This window comes from Hyperoodon ampullatus (genome assembly GCF_949752795.1).
Source record: "Hyperoodon ampullatus genome assembly, chromosome: 8".
In the NCBI taxonomy this organism is placed as follows: Eukaryota; Metazoa; Chordata; class Mammalia; order Artiodactyla; family Ziphiidae; genus Hyperoodon; species Hyperoodon ampullatus.
Window position 1 is genome coordinate 49851727 of NC_136921.1, and position 26590 is coordinate 49878316.

The window sequence follows — 26590 nt, forward strand, 5'->3', positions numbered from 1 at the left end:
AGCTATTAAAATTTATATATGTTAAATATAAAACAGAAGCCTGGATCAGATCCTGGAACAAAAAAGGACATTAGTGGAAAAAAAAAAGGTGGACTTTCAAGACAACGGGGGAGTAAGATGTAGAGATCACCTTCCTCCCCACAAATACATCAAAAATACATCTACATGTGGAACAACTCCTACAGAACACCTACTGAATGCTGGCAGAAGACCTCAGACCTCCCAAAAGGCAAGAAAATCCCACATACCTGGGTAGGCCAAAAGAAAAAAGAAAAAGAGACAAAAAATAGGAACAAGACCTGCATCTCTGGGAGGGAGCTGTGGAGGAGGAAAAGGTTCCACACATTAGGAAGCCCCTTCATGGGTGGAGATGGTGGGTGGGTGGAGGGGAAACTTCGGAGTCATGGAGGAGAGTGCACCAACAGGGGTGCAGAGAGCAATGTAGAGATACTCCTGCACAGAAGATTGGTGTCGACCAGCACTCACCAGCCCGAGAGGCTTGTCTGCTAACCCAGCAGGCTGTGAGGTGGCTGGGAGCTGAGGCTCGGGCTTCGGAGGTCAGATCCCAGGGAGAGGACTGGGGTTGGCTGCGTGAAGACAGCTTGAAAGGGGCTAGTGTGTCACAGCTAGCAAGGAGGGAGTCCAGGAAAAAGTCTGGACCTGCCTAAGAGGCAAGAAACCATTGTTTCTGGGTGTGCGAGGAGAGGGGATTCCTTCCCTCTCTTCTCACAAAAGACAGAGCATTGCCTAAAGGAGCTCCAGAGATGGGCACAAGCCACGGCTATCAGCTTGTACCCCAGAGACGGGCATGAAACTCTAATGCTGCTGAGGCAGCCACCAAGAATCCTGTGTGCAAGCACAGGTCACTTCCCGACCCCCTTCCCAGAAGCCTCTGCAGCCCACCACTGCCAGGGTCCCATGATCCAGGGACAACTTCCTTGGGAGAACACATGGCACATCTCAGGCTGTTGCAACGTCACACTGGGCACTGCCATCACAGGCTTGCCTCACATTCCAATTACAACTACCATACCCATCCCTCCTCCCTGGCATGAGTGAGCCAGAGCCCCCTAATCAGCTGTGCCTTCAACCTGTCCTGTCTGGGAGGGAACAGAAGACTGAGAGAAACCTATATGCAGAAGTAGGTCTAAAACCAAAGCTGAAGCCCAGGAGCTGTGCAAACAAAGAATAGAAATGGAAATTTCTCCGTGCAGACTCGGGAGCAGTGAATTAAACCCCACAATCAACTTGAGGTACCCTGCATCTGTGGAATACCTGAATAGACAATGAATCAACCCAAAATTGAGGCAGTGAATTTTGGGAGCACTGTAGACTTGGGGATTGCTGTATGCGACTGACTTGTTTCCGATTTTTATGTTTATCATAGTATAGTTTTTAGCACTTAATGCCATTTGCGGATTTGTTTACTGTTTTGGTTGCTCATTTTTAAATTATTTTTTATTTATTTTATTTTAATTTTTTAAAAATTATTTATTTATTTATTATTTTTTCTTTCTTTTTTTTTTTTCTCCCTCTTCTTCTGAGGATGTAGCTGACAGGGTCTTGGTGCTCCGGCCTGGTGTCAGGCCTGAGCCTCTGAGGTGGGAGAGCCGAGTTCAGGATAATGGACCACCAGAGACTTCCCTGCCCCACATAATATCAATCAGTGATCTCTCCCAGAGATCTCCATCTCAACACTAAGACCCAGCTCCACTGAACGCCAGCAAGCTCCAGTGCTGGAAGCACCATGCGAAACAACTAGCAAGACAGGAACACAACACCATCCATTAGCAGGTAGGCTGCCTCAAATCATACTAAGTTCACAGGCACCCCAAAAAAACACCATCTGATTCAGCCCTGCCCATAAGAAAGACAAGATCCAGTCCCACCCACGAGAACACAGGCCCCAGTCCCCTCCACCAGGAAGCCTACACAAGCCACTGAACCAACATTACCCACTGGGGCAGATACCAATAAACAACAGGATTTACGAACCTGCAGCCTGAGAAAAGGACACCCCAAACACAGTAAGTTAAGCAACATGGGAAGACAGAGAAATATGCAGCAGATGAAGGAGCAAGGTAAAAGTCACCACAAGAAACAAATGATGAGGAAATAGGCAGTCTACCTGAAAAACAATTCAGAGTAATGATAGTAAAGATGATCCAAAATCTTGAAAATAGAATGGAGAAAATACAAGAAATATTTAACAAGAATCTAGAAGAACTAAAAGCAAACAAATGAACAACACAATAAATGAAATTAACAATTCTCTAGAAGGAATCTATAGCAGAATAACTGAGGCAGAAGAACAGATAAGTGACCTGGAAGATAAAACAGTGGAAATAACTACTGCAGAGCAGAATAATGAAAAAAGAAAGAAAAGAATTGAGGACATTCTCAGAGACCTCTGGGACAACATTAAACACACCAACATTCGAATTATAGGGGTCCCAGAAGAAGAAGAGAAAAGGAAAGGGTCTGAGAAAATATTTGAAGAGCATTAGAGTTGAAAACTTCCATAACATGGGAAAGGAAATAGTCAATCAAGTCTAGGAAGTGCAGAGAGTCACATATATGATAAATACAAGGTGAAACATGTCAAGACACATATTAATCAAACTATCAAAAATTAAATACAAAGAAGAAATATTTAAGCAGCAAGGGAAAAGCAAAAATAACATACAAGGGAATCACTGTAAGGTTAACAGCTGATCTTTCAGCAGAAACTCTGCAAGCCAGAAGGGAGTGGCAGGAGATACTTAAAGAGATGAAAGGGAAAAACCTACAACCAGGATTACTCTACTCAGCAAGGATCTCATTCAGATTCGATGGAGAATTTAAAACCTTTACAGACAAGTAAAATTAAGAGAATTCAGTACCACCAAACCAGCTTTACAACAAAAGCTAAAGGAACTTCTTTAGGCAGGAAACAGAAGAGAAGAAAACGACCTACCGAAACAAACACAAAACTAAGACAATGGTAATAGGAACATACATATGGATAACTACCTTAAATGTAAATGGAATAAATGCTCCCAGCAAAAGACATAGACTGGATGAATGGATACAAAAAAGACTCGTATATAAGCTGTCTACAATAGACCCACTTTAGACTTAAGGACACATACATATTGAAAGTGAGGGGATGGAAAAAGTTATTCCACATAAATGGAAATTAAAAGAGAGATGGTGTAGTGATTCTCATATCAGACAAATTAGACTTTAAAATAAAGCCTATTACAAGAGACAAAGAAGGATGCTACATAATGAACAAGGGATCAATCCAAGAAGAATATATAACAATTGTAAATATTTATGCACCCAACATAGGAGCACCTCCATATATAAGGCAAATGCTAACAGCCATAAAAGGGGAAATCAACAGTAACAAAATCATAGTAAGGGACTTTAACACCCCACTTTCCCCATTGGACAGATCATCCAAAATGAAAATAAATAAGGAAACACAAGCTTTAAATGACACATTAAACAAGATGGACTTAACTGATATTTAAAGGACATTCCATCCTAAAACAACAGAATACACTTTCTTCTCAAATGCTCATGGAACATTCTCCAGGATAGCTATCTTGGGTCACATATCAAGCATTGGTAAATTTAAGAAAATTGTAATTGTATCAAGTTATTTTCTGACCACAATGCTATGAGACTAGATATCAACAACAGGAAAAAAAATTGTAAAAAATACAAACATGTGGAGGTGAAACAGTACACTACTAAATATCCAAGACATCACTGAAGAAATCAAAGAGGAAATCAAAAAATACCTAGAAACAAATGAAAGTGAAAACACCATGACCCAAAGCCTATGTGATGCAGCAAAAGCAGTTCAAAGAGGGAAGTTTATAGCAATACAATCCTATCTCAAGAAACAAGGAAAATCTCAAATAAACAATGTAATCTTACACCTAAAGCAATTAGAAAAAAACACCCTGAAAGTTAGCAGAAGGAAAGAAATCATAAAGATCAGATCAGAAGTAAATGAAAAAGAAATGAAGGAAACAATAACAAAGATCAATAAAACTAAAAGCTGGTTCTTTGAGAAGATAAACAAGATTGATAAACCACTAGCCAAGCCAGACTCATCAAGAAAAAAATGGAGAAGACTCACATCAACAGAATTGGAAATGACAAAGGAGAAGCAAAAACAGACACTGCAGAAATACAAAGAGTCATGAGGGATTACTGCAAGCAACTATATGCCAATAAAATGGACAACCTGGAAGAAATACACAAATTCTTAGAAAAGCACAACCTTCCAAGACTGAACCAGGAAGAAATAGAAAATATAAAGAGACCGACCACAAGCACTGATATTGAAACTGTGATTAAAAATCTTCTAACAAACAAAAGGCCATGACCAGATGGCTTCACAGGCAAATTCTATCAAACATTTAGAGAAGAACTAACACCTAACCTTCTCAAACTCTTCCAATGTATAGCAGAGGGAGGAACATTCCCAAACTCGTTCTATGAGTCCACCATCACCCTGATACCAAAACAAGACAAAGATGTCACAAAAAAACAAAACTACAGACCAATATCACTAATGAACATAGTTGCAGAAATCCTCAACAAAATACTAGCAAACAGAATCCAACAGCACATTAAAAAGATCATACATCATGATCAAGTGGAGTTTATCCCAGGAATGCAAAGATTCTTCAATATATGCATATCAATCAATGTGATGCACCATATTAACAACCTGAAAGATAAAAACCATATGATAATCTCAATAGATGCAGAAAAAGCTTTCAACAAAATTCAACGCCCATTTATGATAAAAACTCTTCAGAAAGTATGCATAGAGAGAACTTACCCCAAAATAATAAAGGTCATATATGACAAACCCACAGCCAACATCATTCTCAATGGTGAAAAATTGAAACCATTTCCTCGAAAATCAAGAACAATACAAGGATGCCCACTCTCACCACTATTATTCAACATAGTTTAGGAAGTTTTAGACACAGCAATCAGAGAGGAAATAGAAATAAAAGGAATCCAAATCATAAAAGAAGAAGTAAAGCTGTCACTCTTTGCAGATGTCATGATACTATATGTAGAGGATGCTAAAGATGCTGCTAGAAAACTACTAGTACTAATCAATGAATTTGGTAAGGTAGCAGGATACAAAATTGCACAGAAATCTCTTGCATTCCTATACACTAATGATGAAAAATCTGAAAGAGAAATTAAGGAAACACTCCCATTTACCAGTGCAACAAAAAGAATAAAATACCTAGGAATAAACTTACTAAGGAGACAAAAAAACCTATATGCAGAAAACTATAAGACACTGAAGAAAGTAATTAAAGATGATACAAACAGGTGGAGAGATATACCATGTTCTTGGATTGGAAGAGTCAACTTTGTGAAAATGACTATACTACCCAAAGCAATCTACAGATTCAATGCAATTCCTATCAAACTACCAATGACATTTTTCACAGAACTATAACAAAAAAAATCACAATTTATATAGAAACAAAAAGACCCTGAATAGGCAAAGCAATCTTGGGAAAGAAATATGGAGTTGGAGGAATCAGACTCCCTGACTTCAGACTACACTACAAAGCTATAGTAATCAAGATAGTACGGTACTGGCATAAAAAGAGAGATATAGATCAATGGAACAGGATAGAAAGCCCAGAGATAAACCCATGCACATATGGTCACCTTATCATTGATAAAGGAGACAAGAATATACAATGGAGAAAAGACAGCCTCTTCAATAAATGATGCTGGGAAGACAGGACAGCTACCTGTAAAAGAATGAAATTAGAACAGTTCCTAACACCATACTCAGAAATAAACTCATAATGGATTAAAGACCTAAATGTAAATCCAGACACTATAAAACTCTTAGAGGAAAACATAGGCAGAACACTCTATGACATAAATCACAACAAGATCCTTTTTGACCCACCCCCTAGAGAAATGGATATAAAAACAAAAAGAAACAAGTGGGACTTAATGAAACTTTTGCACAGCAAAGGAAAGCATAAAGAAGATGAAAAGACAGCCCTCAAAATGGGAGAAAATATTTTCAAATGAAGCAACTGACAAACGATTAATCTCCAAAATATATAAGCAGCTCATGCAGCTCAATATCAATAAAACAAAAAACCCAACCCCAAAATGGGCAGAAGATCTAAATAGACATTTCTCCAAAGTAGATATATAGATTTTCAACAAACACATGAAAGGATGCTCAACATCACTAATCATTAGAGAAATGCAAATCAAAACTATAGTGAGGTATCACCTCACACCAGTCAGATAGGCCATCATCAAAATCTACAAACAATAACTGCTGGAGAGGGTGTGGACAAAATGGAGCCCTCCTGCACTGTTGTTGGGAATGTAAATTGATACAGCCATTATAGAGGATAGTGTGGAGGTTCCTTAAAAAACTAAAAATAGAACTGCCATATGACTCAGAAATCCCACTATGGGGCATATACCGTGAGAAAAGCATAATTCAAAAAGAGTCATGTACCACAATGTTCATTGCAGCACTATTTACAATTGCCAGGACATGGAAGCAACCTAAGTGTCTATCAACAGATGAATGGATAAAGATGTGGCACATTTATACAATGGAATATTATTCAGCCATGAAAAGAAATGAAACTGAGTTATTTTAAGTGAGGTGGATGGGGCTAGAGTCTGTCATACAGAATGAAATAAGTCAGAGAGAAAAAAACAAATACCACATGCTATAGGGATGGTGGGAGAGAGACTGATCAGGGAGGAAATATGGGGATATATGAATACATATTGCTGATTCACTTTGTTTTACAGCAGAAACTAGCACAACATTGTAAAGCAATTATACTCCAATAAATATGTTAAAAAACTTTTCTCTAAACAAAATCTGGAGTTTTTAGTTGATAGTAATATACCAATGTTAATATATTAGTTTTGACAAACAAACCATGGCTATATAGAATGCTTACCATAGGAGAAACTAGAAGGGTATATAGAAACTATATTATCCTTGTAACTTTTCTGAAAATCTAAAGTATTTTCAAATTAAAAGCTTATATATATATATATATATATATATATATATATATATATATATATATATATATATGAATTTAAAAGTAAAATAAGGGCATAGGGAGTGAATAGAAGATAGGTAATTTTAGTAGGTAAATGGATTGTAAATTAAAAAATAACAAAATAAAAAAATTTAACAGTGAAAAGCAAAAGGTGTGCATAAAACCCAAAAAAGCCTAAAATGAAGAGCCAATAACAGACTCAGGAATTGGAGTTTTTCAACATAAACCTTAAAGCAATTATGATTAATATGCTTAAAACGATTGATAAAGAGTTAAAGAACACAATTAAAATTTTGTAGATAGAGTACTCCGCTTCTGGTCAGTATGTATTAACAAGGACCAGATTTATGATCCTGCTTGAAAAAAAGCAAAAAGTGTGTGTTTGTGTGTGTGTGTGTGTGATGATTTTCAAGACATTAGGCATAAGGCAATACACGGCAATGTATTAGGTTTCTGGGGCTTCTGTAACAAACCATCAAACTAGATGGCTTAAACAACAGAATTTTGCCGCCTCAAAGTTCTGGAGACGAGAAATTCAAAATCAGGGTGTCAGTACGGTTGCTTTCCTTTGGAGGGCTGTGAGGGAAAGAACTGCTCCATGCTTGTTTCCTAGCTTTTTGTAGCCTCAAGTGTTCCTTGACTTATAGAGGGCATTATCCCTGTGTCTTCATGTCTTCCCTCTGTACATGTCTGTCTATGTCCAAAATCCCCTTTTTATATGAACACCATTCATATCAAATTCAGGCGCACCCTAATGGCCTCATTTCAACTTGATCACCTTACCTATTGCCAAATAAGATCACATTCTCATGTACTGAGGGTTAGGACTTAAACGTCTTTTTGTAGAACAAAATTCAACATGTAACAAGCAACTATGGAGAGTAATTCTGAGACCAGAAACAAAGAATAAATGCCAAGTGAGTGATACAATTGTTTAGACTGCAGCTTTGAGGCCACTTCTAAGGAAGCAGAAGAGAGGGTAACTCAGATGGAACCCAGTGAACTCCTGGACTGAGATGATGAAATAAATGAACCAAGATGGGTAAAGTTCATAGGACAGGGAATCAGAGTAGAGAGAGGTGCACCAGAGCAATGCTTGCCATTTGGAGGAGACATATTGAGTTTTCAGTTGAGTACTTGTAAGCACGAACATGAGAGGAAACTACCAGAAACTGGGAAAGGTCCACATAAAAGAATTCAGTGTAATAGTACCCAGTTCTCAACCAGGGCCAGAGAGAGTTCCTGTCCCCACAAACCAGAATGGAGAACTTGAGAATTCCTGGAGCATTGGGTAGAGTATAGAGAGGGCTCTTATATAAGCAGTGGAGAAATATTAGCCTTAGACTGAGCACACTTAGGTCCCACTTTTTATTAAAAAAGCACTACTTGACATTATTAAACTGTTTCCAAGTAACTTAACTGTGGACAAGAACCACAAGAGACAAGAATACTTACATGAATAAAAAATGTCCAGAGCCAAACAAGGTAAAATTCACAATGTCTGGCATATAATAAAAAAAATTACCAGGCAAGCTAAGAAGCAGGAGAATATTACCTATAATGAGTATAAACATCAGTCAATCTTAAACCAACTGCAAACTGACACAGATATTAAAATTTGCAGAGAAAGATATTGAAAGTGATTATAACTCTACTCCATATGTTCAAAAATTAAGTGGAGATGTGGATAATATGGAAAAGATCTAAAATATCTAGAGATGAAGATTGCACTATATGGAATGAAAAATTCACTGTATGGGCTTGATAGCATATTTGTTATTATAAAAAAAGATTATTGAATTTGAAAAGGTAAATTAAGTACTATCCAACATAAAACACATAGAATAAATGATAAAAACAAAATGAACATAGCATTAGTGAGATGAGTGAGAGCTTCAAATAGAACTTTGGCAAGTCAATAAGAAACAGACAACCCAATAGAAAAATGGAAAAGGACTTCAGCACGCTCTAGTTAAAAAAAAAAAAAAAAAGATATCCAAATGTGAATTATCATTATCAAGCCTCAGGGAAACACAGATTAAAATTACAAAGCAAAAGAAAGATTAGTGAGTTGACAAGGATTAGAACAACTTCCACTGTTGGTGGTAGTGTTAACTAATACAACTGTTTTGGCAAATTGTTTAGGAATATCTAATAAAGCTGTGCATATGCATACCTTGTGACCCAGCATTAGTAATCCTAGGTAGATACTTAACAAAAAAATGCACACACTCACATACCTACAAACTTCCCCAAATACATGTGCATGGATGTTCATGGATACATTATTTTCAATAGCCCCAAATTTAAAACTATCTTTCAACATTAGAATGGATGGATAATTGATTGTATATTCATGCAATATAATATTAGAAAGCAATGACAATTAGTGAACTACTACTACTTACAACACTATCAATACAATTAGCAAACAGACACAAACTATTCATACTCTGATTTCAGTTGCATAAAGTTCATAAAAAATATGATTTAAGATGCTAGAAGTGAATTTAGCTGGGTAATGTTCATCAAAGTTCTGTGTAAAATATTGAAAAGACAAACCACAGATGGGAAGGAGTTATTGGCAACATGTATAAACATATATAACTTAAAATGGATTGGTGTAAGTATATATTAAATCTTTTTTAAACAAATATTAACAAAGACTAATTCAGAAGAAAACATAAGCAAAAGACCTGAGGAAGTACTTAATAAAAGGGAGAAACCCTAATGGCAAATAAAAACTAAAATTTATTAGCCACAGTGGTAATCAAGTAAATGCAAAAATAACAATGAAAACAAAATAAATGAGGTACGATTTTTACCCATTCAAAGTTACTAAATACACAAAATTTTTTTTAAATTGAAAACATCAAGTATTGACAAATGTGTAGAAAACTGGAAACCTTATACGCTGCTTGCATAAATGTAAATTAGTACAACCATTTTGAGAAAGAAATTCACTTTATATAGTAAGTTTTACAATGTGTATAATTAAAACTTAGCAATCCATTCCTTGGTTTGCACCCTAGAGAAAAACTTGCACATATCCAGGAAAAGATATAAAGACAATTTATAGCAGATTTCTTTGTGATAGCAAAATACTGAAACCTATTCAAATGTCCATTAATATCAGAATAGATGAATCAAGATCTCAGTTTATTCATCCCATGGAATATCAGCAGTGGAAATGTGTAAACTACAACTTGCAATAATATAAATACATCTCAGACACATAATGTTAAATGCAAAAAGCAATGTATAAAAATACACATGTAGTATGGTTGTAAAAATTTTTACAAAGAACAAAACTCTATAATATATGTTATATGTATATTATATATTATATGTATATTATATATACAGATATATATTATTATATATATTATATACAGACATATTACGTCTATATATAAAGTGTATGGTAGAACTGTGACAAAATAAGAGAAAATATTAAATATTAAGGACTCAAGATATTGCTCACCTCTTAGGTAAGAGAGGGAAATGAGATCAAATAAGAGCTCACAAGAGCTGACAGATTTGAAGGGGATACTTAAAAAAAAAACACCTCAAAGATACACAGGGGGCTTCCTTCGTGGCACAGTGGTTGAGAATCTGCCTGCCGATGCAGGGGACACGGGTTCCAGCCCTGGTCTGGGAAGATCCCACATGCTGCGAGGCAACTAGACTCATGTGCCACAACTACTGAGCCTGCGTGTCTGGAGTTTGTGCTCTGCAACAAGAGAGGCCACGACAGTGAGAGACCCGTACACCACGATGAAGAGTGGCCCCTGCTCGCCACAACTAGAGAAAGCCCATGCACAGAAATGAAGACACAACACAGCCAAAAATAAATAAATAAATAAAATTAAAAAAAAAAAAAAAGAAAAAATACACAGGTATTATTTGTTTTGTAACTCTTTAACCTACACATACATACTACATAAACATTTTATTGCATCTAGTAGTATTAAATATAAAGAATTTTAAATGTTATAGAATGCAATAACAAAAGAATTTCTCATAACAAAATATGCACAGAGACTTTTAATTCTTTTTTCTGTGCAAGTATATTTCACCAGAGGAGCATCCAATGTGTATTTGCATAGCAACTCATCACATTTCAGTTAGTAAATAGAGACAAACTGAAGCATTAACTTCAAAATATAATTATAGAGGAACATAATTCAACTTTCATTCATGTGCCAATCATGGATCCTGACACCCCATGAAGAGCCCTCTGTGGTCCCACTCCACCTGTTGATCTTCATATGGTGTCATCTGTACAAGCCACATGATCCCCATCCCACCATTAAAGACGATTGGACACCTGAAAGGCAGGTAACCCAAGCTACATTTGGGTGTTTGGTCATTGTGAATTGTACCCGGTGAAAATATAGCTGGAATATCATAGTTTTTCATTCTCAGGAAGATGAAATGAGAAATATAAACTTAATCAACCATTAGCAGGAGTTGAGTTCAAAAGAAATGGGCACCGATAGAGTAAATCATTCATATCAGTGATGGAAAACTAAAGCTTAAATCCATAGACTTATTTGGCTGAGGTCTCTAAAATGCCTTACACTCAGGTCCCCTCTTCTGTTTCTGAAATTCTGAGGTTCTTTGACCTTTCCTGGCTTCTTATACATGATTTTCAATACAGATTGCTTTTCTTGTGTCAACTTTAATTACATTAGCAGTGCTGACAGCATATGGTAAGACCACTAAGAATAGCATTTGTAACTTTTCTACCCAAACTATAATCTTAAATGCGAGGCAAAGTATCAATAATGTGAATATGTGTGCATCTGTGTGCATGTGTATATGCACATACTCATACATATATATGTATACTTGGATACATAAAATTAGCTTTAATCTGAAATCTGTTTATTAATCTGACTGATTCTATTATTTGGGCTTACTGCCAAATAATTTTTTAAAAATCTACATTATGGTATATGCAGATGATATTGCCTATTTGTTCCTGTACTTTTATGATGCACCAGAGTGCAAAAGGAAGTTCATTTTATACTATTCATCAAAAAGCTATTGCCCATAATGTAAGATATGGCACCCCCCAACAAAAAAATCCACCTGTGCCAAGTTCTGCATTAAGAATATGAATTATGTGGCAGCAGATATAGTTATGTTCAAGTGTATGCATATTCTGGCAACACTTTACATCAACCTGGATCTGCTTGACATAAAAGTAGGCATATTTATATTCTCTTTGTTGAATAACGACAATGTAATATTTATAGTGTGAAAGACATGCTTTTATTCTGATGCACATTACATTTATTAATTATACTTGCATGTAGAGAAAGGTGAAAAGATTGATGAACATGGTTGATCCCTGTCTGAACACACTGCTCCACATACTTCTCTTATTGCTTTACATGGGATAGTCCCATCTACCTTTATTTCTAAAATCATAAATCCTATCTAAAGCATTTTGGATTATTGGAAAAAAATCATTTTCACACTGGTTTACAGTAAAAATTTCCCAGATTCAGATCCTGTAATACTAATACAAAGTGTATGTATTTTCTCTATTCTTACCACTACTTTTACAGTAATCTTTAAACCAAAACCACAGGAATAGAATAAGACTAATATTTAAAATCAGGCTTTAAGAAAATATGTCCTCCATGCTGTATCTGCCCAGTGTAAGAACTTAGAGAAATCTTGGATGTTTTGAGATTTTCATTTTGTAGAGAGAGTTCTTAATGGTACATGGCCACTTTCAAATCATTACTTCAGTAACAGATTTTCATTTACACCTGGTATGTGTGTAATCCACAATGATGTGGATGAATTTCACATGAACTGCTAAAATCCATAGATGCAGACAAAAGGCATTTTGTAGTTCAGCATTTCTAAAACTGTGTTTCACAGTCACTAGTTCTTGGGATGTCATTAGTTTCTATGTAAAGCTAAGAACAATAGTCAAAGGTGATGGGGAATGCTAAGTTATGAACAAATTAAAAAGATTTCTTAATTTTAGAATTCTTCATAACAATTAATATGCATGGTGCATAGATAAGAGAAAAATGCCCCCATGTAAGGCTATCAAATTTATTTGGCCACTATTTGTTTTCTTTTTTTAACCAGATTAAACAGCCTACTTAAAATTGTCTTAAATATAATTTTCTACCAACCGTACCCTTCTACCAACTTTATCCTTTCAGGATGGTTATTTTTATAGTCCAGATTAATTGAAAATTGTTTAGAAATGAGTGTTTCCTGCTTGATATTAAACTTCAAATTCTAATAGAAGAATTTATGAATAAATAGTACACCATGCAGTACATTAATGTAAGACTCTCAGCAAAACCATAGATCTCACAGAGTTTATTGTCTTAGCTAGCAGTTCTTATTTTCTAAATATAGATTTTGGATGCAGAGATATTTGAGAAACAATCCTAGTAGAGGGTCTTTTTAGATGGTTATGATTTGTTTGTCTTTTATGGGTGTTAAACAGTTCTTTCTTGGACTTCTGTTAAATCATGACTTTATAGATCATAAAACTTTTTCATAGGAAAAGATAACCAGATTTTTGTCTTTATATTCTTATTTTTAAGTATATTTTATCCTATTATATAATTTTAATACCAAATGCAATACGTATAAGCAGGTTGTTAATAAAATAGGTTGTAATTTTTGATAAATATTCATCTCAATTGGTAGGTGTATATGTGTGTAGGTGTGCATCTAGTAAACGACTAGCCATAAATCTTTAGTGTACAATGGACATGGCACAGACCATTTTACAATAAAAATGGGACATTGGATAATCTGGCAAGTCCATTAATTAGAAGTTTAGAGAGAGTCTTCTATACATTAGTTTACCATTTTGCTTTGATTAGCACAGAAAAATAATGTTATATCTTGTGCTAAGGAGCAAAGAATCTGAAGATCAACAAGAAGTGGGTAGGAACATTTCTTTCCAAGGCATACTGTTTAAAGACAAATGAGTACTCATCTGTTAAGAAACTTCATGGAATGGTGTTTGGCACTCAGTAGACAATTAGTATTTGTTGAGTCACTGAATAAGTGAATGATTGTATTAATATTGATAATTTATGAATTTTACTGACACAAAACATAGTTGAATCATATGTATAATATGCAATGCTCACCTTAATATTCACTGATCTAGCTGTCCTATGGGAAGGAATATAGGAATGGGTTCAAGTGCAGTTATCAACTAGTGGCACATGAGGCTGGAGCTATCCTTTGATATCAAATATATGGGGAAGCCCGTGCCATCCAGGCCACTTCAAAGAACAGTATCCATGTGAATTGTAACTCGCTTGAAGACCTGGGAAAACAGAAAGCTGGTTTGTGAAATGACATGCTAAAACAGCTTAGAAATGGTATTGCAATTTTATGTAGCCTATAAAACAACAGCAGAGCCATGGCCATGGGTAAATTATTAATAGTTCAACAAGGAACAGCAAATTCTTATCAGGAAAACTTCAAGGTTCTAAATCGAAGGCCGAGAACTGACACTTGCAAATTAAAGGCAATGTGGGAACAGTAATTCAGTTTTAGAAAGTTTTAAGTAATATCTTTAGGAGTTGTTGTCCTTGACAATTCTATTGAAACAGCAAGGACCTGCAACTGTGGGAACTCCTGGGTCTGTCCAATGGCATATCTCATTGATCCTGTCACCCAGCACATCAGCTCTAAAAAATTTATGACTTCAAATATAACACTTTTTCTTCAAATAAATTTTCCATTCTTATTGAAACTCCATATTAAATTTCTATTCACTAAAAAGAATTTCTCATACCAGGGAAAAAAAAGTTTAAAACCATGCTTGCAGATCTTTTAATTCAGAACTGAATTTTAAAATCTCTTTCCCTAACTTTCTATTTTCACCTGGTTTAAAATAAATTCTTTATACTGAACTTCTCCATCTCCTTTAACATTCAGTAACAATAGAACAGAGTACCACACTTACGTGAAGCAGCGGAATCAGAAGGTGAAGTGGTTGCCTGGCAACATCACCTGCGAGTAATTAAGCATCTCTTGAGAATTGCTTAATTTGGCTTTAAATTCTTGGCCTTGTTACAAATAGCTATTTGGACTAGTTGGATTCTGCCTAACTATTTCATTAAAGATTATAATGCCCAAGATGGGGAACCAGGTAAGAAAGTCTTATCACCAAAATTTGGTTTTTTGACAAGGTTCACATCTCACTCCTTTTCACTCCTTTCATCGAAGTTCATCAAAGAGCATCCTCTGAGACACATTATGAGAACAAAGGCTTTGGAATGCTCTCAATTTAATCAAGATGCCTAAAGTACCTTTACAGAAATATATATGACTTGTGGACTTTGTATATTTGAAAGCACTCTAAACTGTGGGATTTAAGTAAAATCAACATAAAAGTAATAATAACAAACTATTTCATTTAAAATGCCAATAACTTTAGAGTTAAAACTGATGAAATAAACGTTAAGATGATCCAACAGCTTAATGAAATAAAGAGCAAAAAAAGTGAGGTAAAGATACCGCTGCAAATCTAACAAAAGAAGGCTGTAAGATAGGAGCTTTGAAAGTCTTTTTTCAATAGAAAAAATAACATAATGTCAATGATAAAAACATCAATCTACAAAGAACAAACTCTCCATTATTAGCTTTTAGAAAATATAAATAGAATTCTTAAAATTCCAATTTTATGGAAGTACATTCATTTATAAAGAGAAGCACAGTGATCTCTCAGAGGGAACAAGACGAATAAGGTGGTGTACATTTTAGGAAGGTGGAATAGTATTAGCTGTCGGTATTCAGTAAGTCTTGGAAAGTTTTGCCATCAAGGGAGCCAGCAAGGTTTTGAAAGCCATGAAATATCTTATCATTTTTAGGAGAAGCAGCTTGTCTCTAGGTTGTCAGTGTCAGCAATAGGTATGTTACTAAGGAAACAAATAAAGCTTAATGTAACATGATTATTTACAAGAGTTTCTTAGTGGTTTCTGTGACGTGCATCTCTTGGCAGATACCCAGAGAACTCACACATTTTAAATCTTGAACAGAGCTAAGAAGCTAATATTTCAGCATGAAATCAAGCACCAACAATAGTGTCAAATACTACTCCTAAAATGATTGCTTCATTTTCTACTAATTTTGGCATTAATACAACTCCATACATTCCCTTCAAAATAAAAGAATTCTGGTTTTAGAGGATGACAGAGAAATGTGAGGGAAAGGCACAGAATTTGACATTCTTGGTTTCCAACTGTACCTAAACTTTATAACTTTGTGTTTGTTTTGGGGGTCATATTAAAGGTCTTAATCTGAATTTTACAATTTACAAAGAGCACTATGATATATGATTCATAAAATTTTTATCTGTATATATATCTGTATATATATCTGATTCATTGCTTACTCCATATTTAGGTAATCAGGAAATAAATGTTACTAGCAATATATTAATATTATTTGAACAAATTTTCTTTGAGCACTTACTCCATGATGAGTACCATGTTAAGCTCTGGAATGCAAAGGGTAAGCAAAATAGATGTGTCCTCAACATGCACATATTTAAAGTAGAGTTACTGCAGATATAAAAATAAATGTAAAATTACAAATTCTGGTAATGGAATATGGAGAAGGACAACGTGTTTTGAGAAGAAATAACAAGGGTATACCTAATTTAGATTGCCAAAATAAAAGAAGGAATCAAAGGAACTATCTTCAGTAAGTGGCCTTCTAAGCAGTGCCCCCAAAGATGAATAGAATGCAGCACAAAAAAGACATTCAACAGAGGGAATGATGTAAACGAATTCTTGAAGATAGGAAAGAGATGAGGGCATGTACGACACGGAAAGACGAGAGTGGCAGAAGGTGGTGAGAAAAAGGAGGAACAGCTTGAACAACAGAAGAGGGCTGCAAGAGGGAGGGCAAGCCCATTTTATGTAGCTTTGAAGACCTTTCTCAGGAGTGACATTACTATACGTCAGATTGGCTTGTTTGCAGGAATTTTCTACCTGCATTTGACAGATCAAATTAGGGGACTAAGATTAGAATCATGGAAGTTAGAATGTTTTACTCAAATTTCCACACTTAAAGAGCTCTAGCAAGTTTCCCATGGAAGATATCATTACATTAAAGCTTGAGTAACATAAGTACACAATTGTAATAATTCAACCAAAAGATGATGGGCATTTATGTAGAATAGTGTCAATAGAGATGTGCAAGAGAGAATATGTATAATAAATATTTAGAAAGGTGAATCAACAGGGTATGGTAATTGATTAGAAGTTACTCATCTCACTAACCTAATCCGCAACTATTATCCATCTCTTTCACTCTGTTCCAGCCATGATAGTTGGCCCTACTACTGTGGTTGTGTCTCATCTTTGAACAGTTACCTGGAATGCCCTTCACCAGCTATACCAATGGCGACCTCTGTTGCTTGCTTCAATTCTCAGCTCAAATGACCATTTTCTCTGTCTCCCCTTACAAGAACATAAACTACATGAAGGCAAAAATATTTGATGCTTATTTGTTTTTCGTTGTTATTGCTCTTTTTTTTTTTTTTTTTTTTTTGGTGGTACGCGGGCCTCTCACCGCCGCAGACCCTCCTGCTGTGGAGCACAGGCTCCAGACATGCAGGCCCTGCGGCCATGGCCCACGGGCCCAGCGGCTCCGTGGCACGTGGGATCTTCCCGGACAGGGGCACGAACCCGCGTCCCCCGAATCGGCAGGTGGACTCCCAACCACTGCGCCACCAGGGATGCTCTTTTTTTTTTTTTTTTTTTTGTGGTAGGCGGGCCTCTCACTGTTGTGGCCTCTCCCGTTGCGGAGCACAGGCTCCGGACGTGCAGGCTCAGCGGCCATGGCTCACGGGCCTAGCTGCTCTGCGGCATGTGGGATCTTCCCGGACCGGGGCACGAACCCGTGTCCCCTGCATTGGCAGGCGGACTCTCAACCACTGCGCCACCAGGGGAGCCCCCTGCTCTTTTTTTAAAGGATAATTTTAAGTACTTAGAACAGTGCTTGGGTCTCACAGACGTTCAATGAATTGTTGATTTGCTGTTGATGACAGATGTGCACATGAAGGGAAAGTGTTTTTTTAGAAAGACACTGGTGAAGTTTGAGTTATTAATCAGGATAAGATCTAGGATTCAAGAGAGTCATGTAGAATACAGCTGTGATTTGTGTAGAGGTAAGCAATAATAGTCAGTTGATAATTAACTCCATTAGCATGATTATGCAATCTAAGGTATTATATAGATTATACATTTAAAATTACTGAAGAGACAGCCTTTTTGGAGCTAAGGTATTTCATTGGCAGCCATTTTAATAAGTGCATGGTTTAAATATGTCTTAAAGGTAGAATCCACCCTCTAGTCTTTCATGCTACTTCCTATGTATATGTAATGTGCTTGGTTGTTCTACCATCTGCAATAGATGTTACCAAGATTTGCCTCTCTGAAGAAGGTTCAGTCTATTACTCTCTTCTACCATCTCTGTGTGGGACTTACTGGTTACTTGAGGTCAGCCTGTTCTACAGAGTTGGCATTCTTAATTTCAAGTTAAAGACTACTGGAGGTCCTGGTTATACATTTTGAACTGAGCTATGAATTCCATCAAAATCTATTAGAATATTTCCCAGAAATTAATAAAGTGGCTTTGTCTTTTGTCCCCTGTGTTTCCATTTCATTTCTGAACATTAGAAGTAAGGATAGGAGATTGATAAAGTATCTGTACCAATCCCATTTTCAAACCCAGCTTTTATGATTACAAATTATTTACAAGGGAACATTTTTCCTTTTTACTCAAGAAATTATCACTAATAATATAATAATAAAAAGAATAAAATAAAATCACTTCTACACTGAAAAACAAAGAAAATTGGTGGTATGAAATGTTTTCATCACAGACAAATTAAGCCAGGGATACATAACAATAATGATAATAATGAAGAATGGGCAGAAGAGTAAGATGCCGTGGAGATCACCTTCCTCCCCACAAATGTATCAGAAATGTATCTACATGTGGAACAACCCCTACAGAACACCTACTGAATGCTGGCAGAAGACCTCTGCTGGCACGGGCTCACCCCGCATTCCATACCCCTCCTTCTACCTGGCCTGAGTGAGTCAGAGACCCCTAATCAGCCACTTCTTTAACACTCTCCTGTCTGGACGGGAACAGATGTCCTCAGGCGACCTACATGCAGAGGTGGGTCCAAATCCAAAGCTGAACCGCAGGAGCTCCTCGAACAAAGAAGATAAAAGGAAATCTCTCCCAGCAGCCTCAGGAGCAGCAGATTAAATCTCCACAATCAACTTGATGTACCCTGCATCTATGGAATACCTGAATAGACAATGAATCATCCCAAATTGAGGTGGTGGACTTTGGAAGCAAAGATATATATATATTTTTTCCATTTTTTTCTATTTTGTGAGTGTGTATGTGTATGCTTCTTTGTGTGATTTTGTCTCTATAGCTTTGCTCTTAACATTTGTCCTAGGGTTCTATCTGTCCGTTTTTTGTTTGTTTATTTGTTTCTAGTATACTTTTTAGCACTTGTTATCATTGGTGGATTTGGTTTTTGGTTTGGTTGCTCTCTTCTTTCTTTCTTTCATTTTTTAAATTACTTTAAAATATTTTTAATTATTAATAATTATTTTTTATTTTAATAACCTTTCTTTCTTTCTTTCTTTCTTTCTTTCTTTCTTTCTTTCTTTTCTTTTCTTTTCTTTTTTTCTCCCTTTTCTTCACAGCCATGTGGCTGACAGGGTTCTGGTGCTCTGGCTGATAGTCAGGCCAGTGCCTCTAAAGAGGAAGAGCTGAGTTCAGGACATTGGTCCACCAGAGACCTCCTGGCTCCACATAATATCATACGGCAAACGTTCTCCCATACATCTCCATCTCAACAGTAAGACCCAGATCCAATCAACAACCAGCAAGCTACAATGCTGGACACCCTAGGCCAAACAACTAGCAAGACAGGGACACAACCCCACCCATTAGCAGAGAGGCTGCCTAAAATCATAATAAAGTCACAGACACTACAAAACACACCACCAGACATGGTCCTGCACACCAGAAAGACAAGTCCAGCCTCATCCACCAGAACACAGGCACCAGTCCCCACCACCAGGAAGCCTACATAACTCACTGAAGCAGCATCACCCACTGGGGGCAGACACCATAAACAATGGGAACTGCGAAATTACAGCCTGCGAAAAGACCACAAACACAGTAATTTAAGTAAAATGAGAAGACAGAGAAATGCACAGCAGATGAAGGAGCAAAGTGAAACCCCACCAGACCAAACAAGTGAAGAGGAAATAGGCAGTCTACTTGAAAAATAATTCAGTGATAATAGTAAAGATGATCCAAAATCTTAAAAATAGAACACAGAAAATACAAGAAACATTTAACAAGGTACTAGAAGAACAAAAGAGTAAACAAACAATGATGAACAACACAATAAATGAAATTAAAAATTCTCTAGAAGGAATAAATAGCAGAATAACTGAGGCAGAAGAACGGATAAGTGACCTGGAAGATAAAATAGTGGAAATAACTACTGCAGAGCAGAATAATGAAAAAAGAATGAAAAGAATTGAGGACAGTCTCAGAGACCTCTGGGACAACATTAAATGCACCAACATTTGAATTATAGGGGTCTCAGAATAAGAAGAGAAAAAGAAAGGGACAGAGAAAATATTTGAAGAGATGATGGTTGAAAAATTCCCTAATATGGGTAAAGAAAGATTTAATCAAGTCCAGGAAGCACAGAGAGTCCCACACAGGACAAATACAAGGAGAAACATGATAAGATGCATATTAATCAAACTTTCAAAAATTAAATACCAAGAAAAAATATTAAAAGCAGCAAGGGAAAAACAACAAATAGAATACAAGGGAATCCCCATAAGGTTAACAGCTGATCTTTCAGCAGAAACTCTGCAAGCCAGAAGTGCATGGCCTAGAAACAAATGACAATGAAACCATCATGAGCCAAAACCTATGGGAAACAGAAAAAGTAGTTCTAAAAGGGAAGTTTATAGCAATACAATGCTACCTCAAGAAACAAGAAACATCTCAAATAAACAACCTAACCTTACACCTAAAGCATTTAGGGAGAGAAGAACAAAAAAACCTCAAAGCTAGCAGAAGGAAAGAAATCATAAAGATCAGATCAGAACTAAATGAAAAAGAAATGAAGAAAAAAATATCAAAGATCAATAAAACTAAAAGCTGGTTCTTTGAGAAGATAAACAAAATTGATAAACCATTAGCCAGACTCACCAAGGAAAAAAGGGAGAGGACTCAAATCAGTAGAATTTGAAATGGAAAAAGAGAAGTAACAAGTGACACTGCAGAAATACAAAGGATCATGAGAGATTACTACAAGCAACTGTATGCCAGTAAAATGGAAAACCTGGAAGAAATGGCCAAATTCTTAGAAAAGCAAAACATTCTGAGACTGAACCAGGAAGAAATAGAAAATATAAAAAGACTAATCACAAGCAATGAAATTGAGACTGTGATTACAAATCTTCCAACAAACCAAAGAACAGGACCACATGGCTTCACAGGCTAATTCTATCAAACATATAGCGAAGAGCTAATACCCATTCTTCTCAAACTCTTCCAAAATATAGCAGAGGGAGGAATACTCCCAAACCTATTCTACGAGGCCACCATCACACAGAGACCAAAACCAGACAAAGATGTCACAAAAAAAGAAAACTACAGACCAATATCACTGATGAATATACATGCAAAATTCCTCTACAAAATACTAGCAAACAGAATCCAACAGCACATTAAAAGGATCATATGCTATGATCAAGTGGGGTTTATCCCAGGAATGAAAGGATTCTTCAATATACACAAATCAACCAATGTAATACACCATATTAACAAATTGAAGGAGAAAAACCAAATGAGCATCTCAATAGATGTAGAAAAAGCTTTTGACAAAATTCTACACCTATTTATGATAAAAAACCCTCCAGAAAGTAGGCATAGAGGGAATTTACTCAACAAAATAAAGGCCATATATGTCAAACCAACAACCAACATTGTTCTCAATGGTGAAAAACTGAAATATTTTCACTATGATCAGGAATAAGACAAGGTTTCCCACTCTCACTACTTTTATTTAACATAGTTTTGGAAGTTTTAGCCACAGCAATTAGAGAAGAAAAAGAAACAAAAGGAATCCATATCAGAAAAGAAGACATAAAGTTGTCACTGTTTGCAGATGACATGATACTATACATAGAGAATCCTAAAGATGGTACCAGAGGACTACTAGAGCTAATCAATGAATTTGGTAAAGTAGCATGATACAAAATTAATACACAGAAATCTCTTGCATTCCTATATACTAATGTTGAAAAATCTGAAAGAAATTAAGGAAACACTCCCATTTACCATTGCAAAAAAAAGAATAAAATACCTAGGAATAAACCTACCTAAGGAGACAAAAGACCTGTATGCAGAAAACTATAAGACAGTGATGAAAGTTATTAAAGCTGATACAAACAGATGGAGAGTTATACCACGTTCTTGAATTGGAAGAATCAATATTGTCAAAATGACTATACTACCTAAAGCAATCTACAGATTCAATGCAATCCCTATCAAACTACCAATGGCATTTTTCACAGAACTAGAACAATATATTTCACAATTTGTATGGAAACACACAAAAACCCCGAATAACCAAAGCAATTTTGAGAAAGAAATATGGAGCTGGAGGAATCAGACTCCCTGACTTCAGTCTATACTACAAAGCTACAGTAATCAAGACAGTATGGTACTGGCACAAGAACAGAAATATAGATCAGTGGAACAGGATAGAAAGCCCAGAGATAAACCCATGCACATATGGTCACCTTATCTTTGATAAAGGAGACAAGAATATACAATGGAGAAAAGACAGCCTCTTCAATAAGTTGTGCTGGGAAAACTGGACAGCTACATGTAAAAGCATGAATTAGAACACTCCCTAAGACTGAAATGTAGGGCCAGACACTATAAAACTCTTCAAGGAAAACATAGGCAGACACTCTACAACATCAATCACAGCAAGATCCCTTTTGACCCACCTCCTAGAGAAATGGATACAAAAACAAAAATATTCAAATGGGACCTAATGAAACTTAAAAGCTTTTGTACAGCAAAGGAAACCATAAACAAGACAAAAAGACAACCCTCAGGATGGGAAAAAAATATTTTAAACTGAAGCAACTGACAAAGGTTTAATCTCCAAACTTTACAAGCAGCTCTTGCAGCTCAATATCAAAAAAAATCCAAACAACCTAATCCAAAAATGGGCAGAAGACCTAAATAGACATTTCTCCAAAGAGGATTTACAGATTGCCAAAACACATGAAAGAATGCTCAACATCACTAATTATTAGAGAAATGCAAATCAAAACTACCATGAGATATCACCTCACAGCAGTCAGAATGGCTATCCTCAAAAAATCTACAAACAATAAATGTTGGAGAGGGTGTGGAGCAAAGGGAACCCTCTTGCACTGTTGGTGGGAATGTAAATTGATACAGCCACTATCGAGAACAGTATGGAGGTTCCTTAAAAAACTAAAAATAGAACTACCATATGACCCCGCAATTCCAGTACTGGGCATATACCCTTAGAAAACCATAATTCAAAAAGAGTTATGTACCACAATGTTCATTGCACCTTCATTTACAATGGCCAGGACATGGATGCAACCTAAGTGTCTATCAACAGATGAATGGGTAAAGAAGATGTGGCACATATATACAATGGAATATTACTCAGCCATAAAAAGAAACGAAATTGAGTTATTTGTAGTGAGGTGGATGGACCTAGAGTCTGTCATACAGAGTGAAGTAAGTCAGGAAGAGATAAACAAATACCATATGCTAACACATATATATGGGACTTAAAAAAACAAAACAAAACAAAAAAATGGTTCTGAAGAACCTAGGGGCAGGCCAGGAATAAAGACACAGACATAGAGACTGGACTTGAGGATGTGGGGAGTGGGAGGGATAAGCTGGGACAAAGTGAGAGAGTGGCATGGACTTATGTATACTACCAAATATAAAATAGATAGCTAGTGGGAAGCTTCTGCATAGCACAGGGAGATCAGCTCGGTGCTTTGTGACCACCTAGAGGGGTGGGATAGGGAGGGAGGGAGGGGTATGCAAGAGGTAGGAGATATGGGGATATATGTATGTGTATAGCTGATTCACTTTGTTATAAAGCAGAAACTAACACACCATTGTAAATCAATTATACTCCAATAAAGATGTTTCAAAAAATGAATAGTACCTCATCATGAAATAAATAATTGATGAGAATTCTAGTGAAAAAAATATTAAAAGAGATAGAAACGTTTTTTTATAATAGCAACATCAGAGCACATGCTAAATATTTTAAAATATAGTATGACATTACGTGAGTTAAAGAGTTTTGCAAGAACACAGCAGAAAAAAGGCACTTGAGCAAAACTATTTCAAACGTATTTGCTTTAATAAAACTTTGATATTTTATTATTTTATAATCTTCTATAAAGCTATTTGCCTCGTGATGCTAATACAGTAACTTCATATTTTAGATGTGAGTTTCCTTTTATAATGGGTACTGATTGGTTAGCAGCTACACATATAAACACAGACTTTCCTATTGCTGTAAAATTCACCAGTTCAATTAGATGACTCTTACGCCTCTTAAAAGTTCTTTTACATGTTCAAACTTAGGGATAAATCTAAAATTTTTGTGTGTATTCATAATATAAATATTTTTCTTTCAAATATGCATATGCATTTATTTTTACTCAGTTATGCAAATTTTCAAAAATATACAAAATAGAGTGAGATAATGAATCCTCAGATACCTATTGCCAGCTTTAAAAAATCAGCCCGTTTTTGTCAATATTGTTTCATGTATCTCCTCCCAATATATTTGTTTGTCTGTGTTTGTTTTAACCATAAATACTTCAGAATATGTCTATAACAGATAAGAATTTATTTTAAACAATAATCATCATACCATTATCACATCTTATACAATTCATACAATTTTTATGTCATGTAAGATACAGTCCATGCTAAAATTTCCCCAAAGTATTCTAAAGTTATTTGCTTTAAAGTCGTGTACTGCATTCATCATCTTCATATTACAGCATGGGGGAGTATGCTGGATTTTCTAACATTAATTTCAATTTTGAAAGATTAGACTTATATCTCCCTTCTTGGGGAAGAAGTGAGATTTTCTTGTCCTCGTATGACAGATGGGTATCATTAGCAGGGACAGCATCTCTGAGACTGTTTAGATATCCCTCCACATTTCACAGCCATGTCTGTGGTGACTTGACTTGCTTCCTGGCCTCTGGAACTACATCAGGAGTTCACACCATTTTAGTGTTTCCAGAGCTAGGTTATTTCAACTGCCACTGCATTCTCTATTCATGTAGACACTCTCTTTAGAAGTTGCAGAAGCTCCAGCTTACCACGGGCTGCCTAAAAATGTTGATACAAAATGCAGAAGGGAAGGAAAGGAAATATCCAATGAAACATAAAATAAAGTTGGAGGACTTAGGCTAGCAGATATCAAGACTATCTGAAAGTGATTTGGTATAAACCTGTGTATGTTAGTGCAGACAGACAAACAGACAAATACAATAGAATAAAAAGTACAGAAATAGTCTTAAACATACATGGTCACTTAATTTGCTACAAAGATGTTAATAAAACTCAATGGGAAAAGAAGATCTTTTCAAAAACTATTGATTATGTATAATGAAATAATTATCCTTAACTTCTATGACATACACAAATATTAATTTAAAATGGATGATAATGGTGAATTGGAAAGTTAAAATAATAGTGTTCCAGGAGAAAAACATGGGAATATATCTTTATAACCTTGGGATAGGGACATATTTTTTTTTTGAAAGCAGGACACAAAATTCACCAACTTTAAAGGAAAGGATTCTTGAATTGGATTACATTAAGATTAGGAAATATTGCATACCATTTAGAGTAAAAACAGTCATAAAATGGGACAGGATATTTAATAAGGAACTGATAAAGAACTTATATCCAGAATTTTTAAAGAACCTCTAAGCATCAATAATAAAAAGACAGAGAATATGAAAGAGAAATGTGTAAATAGACCTCAATAGGCACATTGCAAAAGAGTATAAGAGTATAAGAAAATGTTCAAAAATATGAAAATACATTCAAACTCATTGCTCACCAAGGAGATGCAAATTAAAACCACAATGTGATATACTTTTATGTCCATAAAATTGTTGTTTCTTTTAAAATTCATAATACAAAGTGTTAGCAAAGATTTGAAACAGTTCCAATTCTGATTCCCTACTGGTGCATATCAACTTTGGAAATCTCTTTGGTGGCATCTGCCAAAGGGGAAAATATACATAATATAAAACTCAGAAATCTCACACTTTGGTGTGTATCTATGTCTATGTCTATATCTTAAA